Source organism: Artibeus jamaicensis, unplaced genomic scaffold (genome assembly GCF_021234435.1).
Source record: "Artibeus jamaicensis isolate MK-2021 breed Jamaican fruit bat unplaced genomic scaffold, CSHL_Jam_final scaffold_833, whole genome shotgun sequence".
NCBI lineage: Eukaryota > Metazoa > Chordata > Mammalia > Chiroptera > Phyllostomidae > Artibeus > Artibeus jamaicensis.
This window is the reverse complement of record NW_026522056.1, coordinates 22,449,899-22,463,277: the sequence shown is the minus strand read 5'-3', so window position 1 is coordinate 22,463,277 and position 13,379 is coordinate 22,449,899. Positions and strand designations below refer to the sequence as shown.

Genomic DNA, 13,379 nt, shown 5'->3' with positions numbered 1-13,379 from the left:
GTAATCCCTGCCCCACCTATTTCTCAGGGATGAGATGGGGCTGGAGTGAAACAATAGGCGAGAAAAAAGGCTTTGAACAGGGTCCCTAACCACATATGGGGAATCAGCTCACACGGATCCCTTCTCCAAGGTGGCACCAGAGCCCACCTGGTGACTGTAGAAGCAAACGCACTCACTCCCCCGCCACGAGGGGGCGCTCACGCTCAAGGGGAATGCAGTCAGTTACGTGTCACCCCCACTCACCTCACCCAGTTGAACACCCAGCCTGGTGGTGCTGCCCCCTAGGGGCTCTGCAGGGGGGTGCGTCGGACCCTCAGGCCCTCCCTGCCTCTTACCCGCTTCCCGCCGTCATTTCTATTCCCATGCCGACTGCAGAACCCACTGCCTGGGCACAGACATCCTCACTGGTATCCGTTGCTTGGGACATCCCTCAAGCGGGAATGACGGCGGGCTTTTATGATTACGCCAACACTTTGCTCTGCCCACGTCCACGCCAGCTCAACCACAGCACGGATAAGAACAAACGCATAGGTTCTAGATCTCAAACGCAGCCGGCCCCAGTGCACCCGCGTGGGTGCAGACCCAGTCTCCAGGCTCTATCCTGCAGCGATCTTCCGGAGCGGCTTCCCGGGACCTCTGCTCGAGGCACAAAGGCTGGAACCCACTGCACTGCAAAGCTTTCCCTGAGCGCCCCTCGACCATCCTCCCCCGCCCCCCCCCCCCTCCCCCCCCCCCCCCTCCGGTGCCGAGCCCTCTGCAGGGGACAGGAATTCCTCTGGCTTTTCTGCTTCCTCTGTGCCCGCCCATGTTCCTAGCACAGCCGTTATGCTTCAGCTTTATTGATGGGTTCGCAGGTCTGTTCCCCCGAGGTGGCAGAGAATGCTGACTTGGTCACTTTACTCCCTGCCCACACCTGTGTGACAATGCACTTCTGTTGTTTAAGCCAGTCAGCTTGTGGCACTTGGTTACGGCAGCCCAATTAACACAGGTGGCGATCATGTCTTTCCTTCCATGTTTTTCACCACTACCTGTACAGAGCTTGGCCCAGCAACCAGGACGCACTTGCGGAAAGAAAAATTTGTCCTCTGGAGGACAAGGAGGAGACATGGTCCTTGTGCTTGAAGGTCTCATCATGTGATGGACGACGCCGGAAAGGAAGAAGACAATTCAAAGTGGGTGTGTGACTCCAGGCCGGAAACAGCAGGGACCGCCAGGCTCCTGTGGGAGCCAAGTCCCTCCTCCCTCAGATGGCGTGGGCAGTGCTGGCGGCCCTCCGGGAATCTAGCAAAGCCCGGACCTTCAACTGTAAGTCAGTCAAGCGGAGGGAGAGACCTAGAACAAAGAGAGAACAAACCAACAGCAAGGGAGGAGGGGGACTATGTGTGGCCCTGTGAGCGGTTTGGTTTATGCTGGAGCCTGACCTTGAGACGTCTTTGCAATCTGCTGAGTCTGGGGACCAACGAGCTAATTTAAATAGACGAGTGACCTGCACCGGCAAGCTAGAGTTCTAGAAATTTCTGAAAAAGTGAGGACAGATTAGAGCAGGGTATGACTCACTGTCAGGATGTTCCCTCTCTCTGTGGACAGGAGGAGCTGAGGGGAATCTTTATCAGTCCCCAGCCTTGGGGGGTAGGCAGCACCCCAGGGGCTGTGCCTTGCTGGGAAAAGCCTTCAAGTTCTTTTTAACGGCAGCAGTAACTCCTTGCCAGATGTGCTCTCCTATTTTTACATACAGAAAACTCCCACTGTCCTAGAATTTGCCTCTAGTTCTTGGAAGTTGGGGTAAATACCCACATGGTTTTCATCATTCCTCAAAACCACCAGCTTGAAGCACGTAGTCCTGGGACACTGGGGAAGAAGTCGTGAACATCTGTGTCGTGTTCCCGTCCCCGTCTGTCCCCGTGCATTTTCTGTGGTACGTTAAAGCAGAAACATGCAATCGTAAAGGCCTTCAGGGAGAGGCAAAGGGCAGGCAGTGGCCTAAAGGGATGAGGCTGCCCAGACGGACCCTTCCCCAAAAGGGCCGGAGACAGGGTGGGGGGACCCCAGATCCAAGGCCGTTCCCTCTGCCCCATGACACACATAGGGTGTCTGCTCAAATAAAAACATCTATTTTGGTCCTTTCATCTTAGCCTCATTATTTTTATCATCTCTCAGAGGACAGGAGGTTGCCCTGAACGCTGCGCTGGAGAGGAAGAAAAGCTGCTAGAATAATGCAGTCTGCAGACCACCGGGACTCCGCCGGTGGGCTTCCACCTCCCGAACAGCGTTCCAGCCCGGCCCCAGCCCCGGCGAAACCCTGAGGCTGGGTGTGGGCCTGGGTCCATGAGTACTTCCGTCTCTCCAGTACTCATCAGCCCCCGCAAAGTCCAAATGTCAAAAGTCTCTCTTGCTGACCTTTAGACTGGGAAAGGGGCTGCCGAAGACTTCTGCATCTTCGCGGTCAGCCAGCTGGGAGCCCCCCACCCCCGCAGTTCAGCTGCAGAGCAAGGCTGCCACCCGTGGGGCAGAACCTGACCCCATGCCATTTCCCTGCGGGTCGGGATGGGTTTTGATGGGCTTTTCTTTTCCTTCCTCTTTCAGGCCTTTGGGTGGTGTTAAGACAGATGCAGTAGAAGCCCAGCATCACCCTGGCAGGGGGTGCACTTCAGTAATGGGAGGTTTGTGCCCCAAACCCAGGGGGCTACTTAATAAGAGCGATGGTCAGCAGGGCATGGGCCGTGTCCTGCCCAGCTGGCCCATCAGGCCCTGGGGTCTGCTTTGCTGCAGAACTTGTTGAAGTCTCATCCCGGTCCACCTAACGGGACATTTGGGAGAATTCAGCAAGTCAGGATCCTAAACCCTGAGAGATTTAAGGAGAAGGGAGAAAGGGCCCGGCTCTTGGGGTCCATTTTGTTACTGTCATCAGCAAGGAATTTGCACACACTGTTCAAGAGCAAAGTGTTGAGACAAAATATCTTTCAATGTCAATGTCATAAATTCACAACACAGTTTTTTTTTAACTGTGAATCATTATCAATATTCCAAGTGACATATTTCACACTGAAGAAAACCAAAATTTCCATATTTTCCCAAAAAACAGGAAGATGGCGGTTCTGTGTCAGCTCGGAAGCAGCGCCATCTCTCCCCGGAGCTGCGCTCCCGTCTGCCAGAGTCCCATCAGCCTCTTCTCATCAGCTCTGTCACCCTTCTGGCCCCTACAGGCCTGAGTCGGTGGGTCGTGCTTACTCAGTGGGCCCCAGAGAGCCAATCTGGGGAGAGCTGGACCAAAGCCTGTTCTGGTGACAACCACAGGCCCATCACGGGGCGACAATCCCGTCTGCTCGTCTGTCTAGCAGGCAGACACTGTCCACCTTCCTCCCCTATGGACAGCTGCTGGGAGATCATGCAACCTCGCAAGGGACTCGAGGGCTGGCTGCAGTCACGCGCGGCCGGGAGTCGTTCTGCCCCTGGTGCCACCTCCCAACGGTGCCCCTGGAAGGGGGCATTCCCATGGGCACAGTTACGTCCAGTTCATGCCAATGACTCAGTCCAGTGGGAACAGTCTGCCCCAAAGCCAAGTTTAAGTGTAATCTCTTTTGAGAAACACACACTTGGGATTTTTTAAGTGGTCGGTTTTCCAGAATTTTTCCCATAACATTTTTGGTTTTTAGTCTTAAGATTTTTGCACCTATTCTGGTGTCTGGAGAGACTGCAAGGTGGAGAGTGTTTACAGACAAATACTAAAACTTCCGGCCCTGCTCATCAAAAGGACAAAAGACTGCGGGGCCAGGGGGCGGTTCCCATAACACCAAGCCGTCTGACACGCTGGGCCTAAGAGAGACCAGGAGAGAGGCAGCAAATATTTAACTTCTCTTTGCACAGTCAGCCTCGCTTACTTGACCTTGAAATATTAAATGAACCACCACAAGGTCCCAGCTTTGGAAATTCTGTCTCCTCCAATCCTGACTGAGAAGGGCAGGTGGGCCCTGTCACAGGTCCCTGCTCCCCGAGGCCAGGTGACATCAAGTGGGCGCTGCAGGGAGAAGCCCAGGCCCCTTATGTCACCACCTGGCCCAGGAGTGGGCATAGGACGGCCACTCTAACACCCTCCCTCCCCACTGCCTCACCCAACCCCCTCCCTACTCCACGTAGTTAACATAGCCTTGAGGCTTTGCACTGAAAACTTTCCACTCGTGTGGGATAGCAACTTTCTCTGAACACACAGAAGGATGAATATGCTGACTCAGAAACTACAGCATTTTAGCCTTCAGTGTAGGGTTTCCAAACTTCCGCCCAGGTCCCGGGGCCATGCTTAACTCCTGCCACCCAGAATCCTCAAATTTCGGACCCGAGCGTGAGGCTCAGAAAAATCTTAGGATTCCTCTTCTCCCTTGAGAGAGGCCCTCCCGCCTCCTGAGTCCTGGATTCCTGTCTGAGAACCTGCCCCTTCACAGTAATGCCCTACAGAAAAGCCCGTCCATGCCAAAGACCAGGTGTGCCCAGCCGGACCACGGCGTCCTTGCTCAGCAAACAACACAATCAGCACCTCCAGGCACGAAGCCCAGGTAGTTGTCCTAGAGACACAGGTGGCAACGCCGGGCCCTCACTGCTCTGACAGAGGCCAGCTGTGCCCTTGCCAGGCGAACTCAGGGCTGAAACAGCCACGGGCTTCTCAGCCCGGAAGAACTTTCATCAGCTGATTCAGCTAAGCATTGCGAAGCCCCAGGCCCTCCGCCTGAAGCTGTCGTTAAGGCCAAATAATGACCCAGTGCTGAAGAACTCCACTATAAATTCTCATGTAGTTACCGACTAGCACGGAGGAGGCACGCGAGTTTCTGGGAGCTCACAGCGAGCTGGGCATTTGCACCCTCCCGCAACACTCATTCTATGTCTCTGCGCCATGGCCATCGAGTCCGATCCACGCTCCCAGGATTCAAAGGCTGGTTTCTTAGGATGCCAAGAGGAGACGGCCAGTTGGTTAATCAGTAATATCTGGCTGGAGGCCTTTTAGAGAATCATGAATAAACATGACAAATTTTAGTCAACTTTAATTTCAGTATTAATTACTAAATAACTATTTATGATACTAATGATTAGAGATAGCTGATTCACTTTAACAACATTAATTATTTAGTACTTGTTTGTAATATGCTTATTCACTTATAATGATCAATTACCCATCCACTCCGCCATGTTTGTTGGTTCACTGATGCACTACTGATGAAGAAGGTGGCAGATGGCTGTAGCAAAGGACAAAACACAATCATCAGAGGGAAAAAGCAAGGGAGGGTATCTGTTCATGTCACTGGGCTTCCAGGGAACCAGGATCATGTGGATCTTCAAGCTAGAAAAGAGGACATATCTCTTCTAGAATGTTCTCGGTGTGGGTGTTTTAAAACTTCCAGGCATTCTACTTGACTTTTAAAGACTAGATCTTCATTCGTGTAGATTTTTTATTTAAAAAATGATTCATGGCCCCCAAAGTGTAATCAGCTGGGAGCATTGTATCAGGTAAATGTTTTCCGCCCCCACGAGATTCGGGACATGGGGAATATGATTTTCCCAGGGCCTGGGGAAGAGTTGAAGCCCTGGGCACAGGGAAATTAACTGGATCGGGACAGGCGGAGCAGAGAAGGACTTTAATTCGGTTCTTCTGGCAACCAGAGGGATGCTCTCTGTGTGCTTGTTGAAGTCTCATCCCTGTCCACCTAACGGAACATTTGGAAGAATTCAGCGAACAGCCTCACACTGATGCCTACCCACCACGTCCTTCCTCTTCAACAGGAAGGAAAATCTATGTATCGCCCAGCAAGAAAATGCCCGGTCGTAAAAAGCAATGAAGTTGTGACACATGCCACCTTGAAAATATTATGCTATGTGAGAGCCCATCACGAAAGGACAAAATTGTGTGATTCCATTTACAGGAGGTACCTGAAGCAGGCACAGTCACAGAGGTGGAAAGTAGAACAGAGGTTACCGGGGCAGAAGGGAGGAGGACTGGGCAGGCACTGCTTCATGGGCACGGAGGTTCTGTCTGAGACGATGAAAAGTTTTGGAAATAGTGCTGATGGTTGCATAACACTGTGAATGTAATTAATGCCATTCCACTGTAAACTTAAAAATGGTTAAAATGATAAATTTTATGTTACTTATATTTTGCCACAATAAAAAAATACGAAACATAAAAATGAATAAAAAGTTGGGACACTTTGGGCCATTGAGTTTCATAGGACTCTTTTGCTGCAAAAACTGACAAGACCGTGTTTCTAAGGCTTTTCCTGGACTTCCCCCCCCCGCCCAAAACATTCCTGCTGAGCTCACAGCTCTGCTTCTAGGCTCGGCCCCATCGGGAGAAGCTTCCAGAATCAGAGAAACACATTCTGAGGAATCAGTTTGTTTGAAGCCTTTGTTTTTGGTTTCAATCAGAAGTTTTAAAATATCTTAAAAGCAAAATTGCTATGTAAAATAGGCTAAAATAGGCCCCGGGCATCCAGCTCAGTTAGTTAGAGGGTTGCCGTCATACACCAAGGTTACAGGCTCCACCCCCCATCCGGGCACATACAAGAATCAGCCAGTGGCTCTGGCTGGTGTGGCTCAGTGGATTGAGCGCTGGCCTGCAAACCAAGAGGTCCCTGGTTTGATCCCCAGTTAGGGCACATGCCTGGGTTGGGGGCCAGGTCCCTATTGGGGGGGGGAGCAAGGAACAACCGGTTTATGTCTCTCTCGCACATTGATGTTTTTTTCCCTCCCTTCCCCTCTCTCTAAAAGTAAATAAATAAGTTCTAAAAATACATATATTGTAAAAAGGAATCAACCAATGAATTGGTTGGAATCAACCAATAAGTGGAACAACAAAACGATCTCTCTCTCTGTCTAAAATCAGTCAATCAATCAATCAATTTTAAAAAGGCTGAACTATAACTGAAACTTTAGGGAAACTTCATTATACATGGTGTTGATGGCTAGCCCACGAGTAATCAAGTTTTGTTTTCCTTTTCTCTCATTTCAGAAAGTAAAAATAAAATGGCTCTGCTTAAATATAAAAGCCTAGCTCCTCTCTTCTCCTCTTGCTTCCCTGCTTGTATTCAACAGTTTGTCGAGACCTCCCTGACCATGGCTCTGTAGCTAGGAGGCTGAGACAATGTCTGCCTTCTTTATAACCACCCACGTCAGGTTTGCCTCTTAAGTTTCAGGAGGCAGAAAACTCCTCAAGGATTTCCTTTGAAAACAAAGACCTTTTAAATAGCACTGATTACACATTTCACATAACACAGGGAAGCTTTTGCCGAAGATTAGTGTGCATGGCTTGAACTTGACTCAAGGTCAACAATTAACCCCTGTAGAGAAGAACCGTGGTGTGATAAGCAGGTGAGTGGAGTTTGCAGTTCACCAGGGATGACAGTTATTTTAGGTGTTAAATTGGCTAGGCCACAGTACCCAGAGAGTTGCTCAAAGATTCTTATGCATGTTTCTGTGAGGCCGTTTTGGATAAGATTTAACATTTAAATCAGTAGACTGAGTAAAGCAGATTGCTCTCTATAGTGTGGGTGGGCCTCACCCAATCAGTTGAAGGCCCAAGTAGAACAAAAGTGGGAGAGAATTCGGCAGCAGATTGCCATTAGACTTGAACTAGAACATCTGCTCCTTCCTGAGTCTACTGGCTCACTTTGCAGACTGGACTGGCCAGGCTCCATAACTGCATGAGCCAATTCCTGAAAATAAATCTCTTTTTATATATACATACACATCCTTTGGTTTCTGGTTTTCTGGAGAACCCTCACTAACACACAGATCTAGGGACAAATTCTGTGTCCTTTCTCACACAGCTGCAGAATGATTTCCACACACCAATTGACCTCGAGTCTTTGTCTGTAAAGCAGAGAGCGTTATATTACCCGGGAGTGTTCTGGGGAGTCATGGATGCTAAGTACAGGTAGCTTTTACAAGGGAGCACTACAAACAGGAAACTAAAGAAACTGTTTTTCTTGCTTCAGTAGATTACACCTTTGCAAGAGACATAATAACAATGGGAGGCGGCGCATGCCAACACCCCAGAATCAGTGCTATAGGTTTGTGCTCTCGGGCATGAGGAGGACTGGAATTTACCAGCCCAGACCACCACACTCCCACATTAGGACTGTTCTGAGCTGAAGGCCATTAGCTCTCTGCCCTCCCCCTGACTAAAAGCAGGACATACATTTCTACTTGGACAGGTGTGTACATCTGGCTACCAGGAAGAATTATTCCAGAGACAACTCTTAGCCCCACCCCCATGACTCTTATTTGCATAACAAAGCTTACTAAACAAACCTACATGCTTTTCCTCTCCTCACCTCCCCATAACTTACCTCCAGAAATCCCAAACCCTTTCCTTTGTCTAGCCTAAGATGGTATATAAGCCTCCACATTCTAATACAAATTCTTACAAAAATTAAAATGGTGGAATGCCTCAGAGAAACGAGGAAAAAACCAGTACTCCAAATGTGTTCTTTAATGATTATTGAAATACTCTCCGAAGGGTGACTCTCTGGCCCCTTCCTGAAATTCCCAGGAGACCGTCTCTCTTCGGTGCTAACTGTCCCCTAAAGCTGCCGTGCCCTCCCTCTGTAAGCATTCCTTCAATAAAAGCCCATAAAGTTATTTTTAAAAAATGAAATAAAAACAGCCACCTCCTTGAGTCACATTCCTTTGTGAACTCCCATGCATAAGGACACAATTAAATCTTTTTTTCTGTTGTTAATCTGTCCTTTGTCAATTTAATTCACAGGGCTCCCAGTTACTGAACATAGGAGGGTAGAAGAAAAATATTTTCCTTCACGTACAGAATCATTAAAAACATAGCAGATCTTGCAGTGAAGCCTTGGCCTACTCTGAAGCAATGTCCCCAGTCTCCAGTCGCAAACCTATTTCTCTCGTCCTGAACTGACAATATATTTACCTAGAGAAGACAAAGGCAAAGACATTTAGGAAGGTAACACCGGCCACCAGTTGGGTAGAACAGATGGAAAGGTCATACACCCCTATGCTCATAGCAGCGTTGTTTACAATAGCTAATTTCTAGAAACAGTCTAAGTGCCCACCAGTAAATGAGGGACTCAAGAAACTATGGCACCTTTACACGATGGAATACTACGCAGCAGAGACAAGGAAAAAACTCCTACCTTTTGCAATAGCACAGATGGAACTAGAGAGTATTATGCTAATGAAATAAACCAGGTGGCAAAAGACAAATACCATATGATCTCACCTACAACAGGAACCTAACACACCAAACCAAAACAAATGAGCAAAATAGAACCAGAGATGTGGAAATAAGGAACAGACTAACAGAGACCAGAGGGGAGAGGGAAGGGAGATAAGGGAGTAAAGAAGGGCAAGGGCCTAGTTAAAGAACAAGTCTAAATGACCCATTGGACATGGACAACAGGGTGGGGTGGCCTGCCGGAGTGCAGCAGTGGGCGGGGGGATGGGCGGGGCAGGGGAGAGCAACAGGGGAAAAACTGGGACAACTGTAATAGAACCACAAGAAAAAAAAGAACCTTAAAAAAAGCTTGTATGCTTGTATCACTAAAGGTTTTAATAAAGTGCTATAAAATTTTTAAAAAAGAGCGAATTGATCCACAATTATAGGTAGATTATCACCAGCTTTTTGATGTATTAGATTAGATGTTGAAATTATATTAACAAAAAGCATGGGGCTTAAAGTCGAAGGGCCTTTAAAGCAAGGTCAAGTATCAGCTGTGCTTCTTGGCAGCTGCTGGCATTGGAAGGGTCATTAACGGATATACGCCCCGAGCATCACTTTGCTTATCTGTAAAACTCAGTTATGGTGCCCAAGGGGAACCCAGGGAATGCTGGAGTCTTTGCTCACGCAGGGAGGTGAATGGCTGACAGTCACTGAAACAAAATTGTTTACCCTGCCCAGGCTGGATGGATGAATCCAGGACAAAGACAATGGATTCTGACAGAATTACATGGTAACAGGCAACTGCGTAAATAAAAAAGAAAGAGAGAGAGAGAGAACTATTCCGGAAAAATTCCAGAAAGAGCCTCAGAAATACTGTGAGCCTCCTGACTGTGAGGGCTTGCTGACGTATTTGAACTTCAAGGTACATTTCCAACCTCTGTGTTAGTAAAGGAAGGGAGTTATGCAGGGCCGGGCTGAAGTCACGCCACTGAGTGTGGTTGGTAGGATACGTGCATGTCTCGCACGAGATGGCCAGCAATTTGAACATGTCACCTAAAATGTCACATGGTGTGCTTGAGTGTGATATCATTATATTACAGAATTTCATGCTCATGACCTTGTAATAAAAGTTTCAGGTAATAAACGGGGGGGGGGGGCGTTACTTGTGCCAAATTCTGTGTTTAGGAGAATGAGAGAAAAAACCCATGTCCCTGTGCACCAGCATAAATTGAATTTTGACCGCACTCAAGGTGACGAGCTGGTCAAAGTGGAGGCTGGTGTCCATGACCCAGAGCCACTCCACCCTGCCAACCTTACAACAGTTCTGGGTGAGCCCATGGAACGAGACGTTTTGTCAGACTCCGGTTCAACTGTGCAGACCTCAGAGAGTGTGTAACACATTGCGGTCACTGCCGGGACCCAAGGGGGACTCGGTCGTGCACATGCGTCTGTACACACAGACACAGGATTCTCCAGACTCTGGTTACTAACAAACGTGACAGGTGGGGTGGGTGAGAAAGCCTGAAGGATGTGTCCCCTTTTTCTTCTCTTTCCCCGCACAGGTGCCAGGGTCTGGAGTAAGAGCGAAGAGGCAGCCTGTGCCTTGATTAGGTGACGAAAACAAGCAGAGCTCGTGTACTCTGACTTCTGCCATGGAGGTCAGAGAGAGGGAGCCTCAAACGCCCTGGTGGACAGCGGATTCCTGCAGCAGCTCTTAATTCCTGACTTCTGCTCAGCTGCTCCCGCCTCAGGACTCGGGGGCTTTCTTCATCGAGTCAAAGGGTGACCTGTAAGCTGTCTCCAGAACTAAGAGGAAGATCCCTTCTATTAACACTGGGCTGTTTCTAAGTACTTTTAAGAAGTGCCATTCATTTGACAAAACCATTAATATGTACCAATTCCTTATGCTTATTGCTATTGATTTTTTTTAAAGCATAATATTAGGAACCTACCCTCAAGGATTTTATGACCTGCTTGGGGAGGCAAACATAAAAATTAAATAGAGACATACACAGAGGACACCTATATTTTTTATTTTAAGATAAGCTGGAGAGCACTAGCACTTACGGAGCCTCTGTACCCAGAGCACTTACTGTTCGAGGTACCGACACAGGCACCTTCCTTTACCCCACGATTCCACTTCTCTGGAAGGTGGAAGACGCTATCTGCTCCTTGCCAAGGAACACGCTGAGCTCAGAATGGTTAAGGAGCTAGATACGTGGTTTCCCACCCAGAGTTTCCCACTCAAAATCCAGGAATCTTTCTACTGCCCCAAACCTAACCATAAATATTCCAAGTTTTTATGAAGGAGTCACCCCTGTAGCTTGCTGCACCCAGAAGCTCTCCCTGGCTTTCCGGAGTAGCACCGCTCCCAGCTGGGTAACATCAGGCCTTATAAGCACAACTCCTCTGCATTCCGTTGGCAGACGTCCCAGGCAGACATCTCCCTCCCCCGTCCCCATCCTCTGGCCTTTCAGGAAGAGGTAACTGCCTTCCTACGGAAAGTCTTCTTTCCCCCCTAACAAAGAGCAAAGGCCCTTTCAGCAAACTCTGTTCACTGCCAGTAACTCCTCTATGCATGGAATCATTTAACCCAGGATACCTTCATGGTTTGGTTGGCTTTGTTTTCACAGAGTGGTCCCAAAGCTTAGCTGAAGGCCAAAGGGAAAAATAGTTAAATTGACAGTAGCTTCCTCTATATGACTGTTCATTGTCATGGCACGAAACTGTCAGCTTTCTCTCTCGTTCTGTGGTGTGCATGCACACACATGTCACACATGTACACATTTATGTGGCATTTCCAAGTGCAGATCAGAAAAACAGAAGTTTCTCACTGAGGAGTCCATGCAGACAGGGACTAGGTCACTCTGAACATCATGTAGATAACACCCCAAACAGCTCACACCACAGTAACGTGGTAGCTCTCCACTGATCCTTTTGTTCGCGTGAAGATGAGACAGGAAAGTCTGGAGTGTGAGCAAGCCTACGAACTCCCAGTGGTATCACTCCTTTATTCATGGGGTTACAAAGAGGGATTCCACAGTGTAGTTAACAGCAGTAGTATCCATCCTCTTACTTAACCAAAGCCAACCAGCACCAAGTTAGAGGGTCATTTGGTGGGGCGTGTGTGGTACCAAGATGTGAGACTGGGGGACTTCTGGTCAAGATGGCAGCCTAGTCAGACATGGCTCACCTCTTCACACAACCACATCAAAATTACAACTAAAATATAGAACAATCATCACTCAGAACTGTCAGAAATTGAGTTGAATGGAAGTCTGACAACTATGGAATTAAAGAAACCACATCCATCCAGACTGGTAGGAGGGGTGCAGATGCAGAATGGGCTGGTCCCATATCCATGTGTGGTGGATAAAAATTTGGGAGGAATATCTCTGGAGCAAGGAATCCCAGCCCAACACCAGGCTACCAGTCCAGGGTTCCAGTGTCAGGAAGATAAGTCCCCACAACTTCTGGCTGCAAAAACCATAGGGGATTGAACCAGTGGAAGAAAATGGTGGGAGCCCTAAGCAGTTCTTAAAGAACCCACGCACAAACTCATATACTCAGAGCACTTCCTCTGAGCTCCAGCAGTGGGGTAGCAGCTTGAAAGGCATATAGCAAGGAACTGCAGTGTCTGGCATCAAGGAGAGCAGAGGCCATTGTCCCTTTTCTGAATCCTCCACCCAGAGAGTCACAGAGTTGGCAAGCCAGTGCCATATCTGAGACTCTATCAACCTGGCTAATACTGTTTGGCCCACCTCAGAGATCCCCAGGGACTCCGCAGGACCCAACTTACAGGCCCACCCAAGCCAATTTTCCATATAAATGGCGGGTCTTGGCTCATACTGCACAACCTCCTAAATCCTATCAAGCAAGCAACAGCTGGCCTCAGCCAGCCCCAGGCATGGCACTAGAAGCAGCCAGCCTAGATTCACAGCTTGGCTTCACCTGGGAATCTCCAAGCCCAGCACAAGTAGCAGCCATCTCAGATTGCTTTATATCTAAAGCAGGGTGGCCCTGGGGAAAACACAGGTGGAGGCTGACCTTGGCCTGCACCACCCAGGAAAACCCAGGGCCAGCACACCCAGTGGACAGCAACAGACCACTTGGGACCACCACCACCCTGCCCCTGCACAGCTGATCCTCCATGGAAGGTGGAGGTTGATGGTAAGTGGTCACAGCCAATCCTTGCAGCTGACTGGCCTGG

At 48.9% G+C, this 13,379-nt stretch overlaps 1 long non-coding RNA gene across 1 annotated transcript; it reads left to right on the top strand.

The window, feature by feature from the left end:
- Positions 1-727: 727 nt before the first annotated feature.
- Positions 728-6,178, top strand: LOC119036924 (uncharacterized). The gene is made up of 3 exons (XR_005080101.2): positions 728-1,305; positions 2,158-2,244; positions 3,083-6,178. It is a non-coding gene; the product is annotated as an uncharacterized LOC119036924 (long non-coding RNA).
- Positions 6,179-13,379: the final 7,201 nt, after the last annotated feature.